Source organism: Camelina sativa, unplaced genomic scaffold, assembly GCF_000633955.1.
Source record: "Camelina sativa cultivar DH55 unplaced genomic scaffold, Cs unpScaffold05460, whole genome shotgun sequence".
Lineage (NCBI taxonomy): Eukaryota > Viridiplantae > Streptophyta > Magnoliopsida > Brassicales > Brassicaceae > Camelina > Camelina sativa.
In genome coordinates this window covers 1-562 of record NW_010926546.1, presented here as the reverse complement: position 1 = coordinate 562, position 562 = coordinate 1, and the positions used below count along the sequence as shown (strand labels likewise).

Sequence of the window (562 nt, the reverse complement as noted above, 5' to 3'; positions counted from 1 at the left end):
TGCAAATCCCAAAAGACTTTCTTGATTTGCGTTGAAGAGGATTTCCCACTCTTCTCAAACTCTGCCATTGATAGTATGGTTATCCATTGTGCCTTTTCACCTTATTACATTCGATTTATGTGTCTTGCCTTTGGCTGTTTAAAAATCTTAGATCCTTTCAGTTTTTAGGTTTTACAGTTAATCATGCAAGCTTTCTATGATATAAAGGGGAGTGCTTTAAAGCGTTAGTTTCATTTGGTTTTTAGGATCTCTAAGTCATGAAGCAAAGGAAACATTTCTCTCAGCCATTGTTGGAGAAGGTTAGATTCCGAGAGCATATTCAATCTGCTTGTGTTTATTTTGGTTTTATGAATTCATGTTCCGGTTTTTTTAAATCTCATTGTTTCATGTGAATGTGTCATTCGTTATCCATTTGATAGGGCGTGCTGAGTGGTTAGATAAAGGCCATAGGAAATGTCTGATTCTGTGGCACCGGATTCAAGATTGGGCAGATATTATTCTTCAGTTTGTGAGTCACATGTGAATTAATCTAAGATATATCAGGTTTTAGTTTTTTTTTTTT

General features: G+C 35.2%; 1 long non-coding RNA gene across 1 annotated transcript; it reads left to right on the top strand.

The window, feature by feature from the left end:
* LOC104774771 lies at nucleotides 1-531 on the top strand. Its single transcript, XR_765497.2, has 3 exons — nucleotides 1-73; nucleotides 246-299; nucleotides 420-531. It is a non-coding gene; the product is annotated as an uncharacterized LOC104774771 (long non-coding RNA).
* Nucleotides 532-562: the final 31 nt, after the last annotated feature.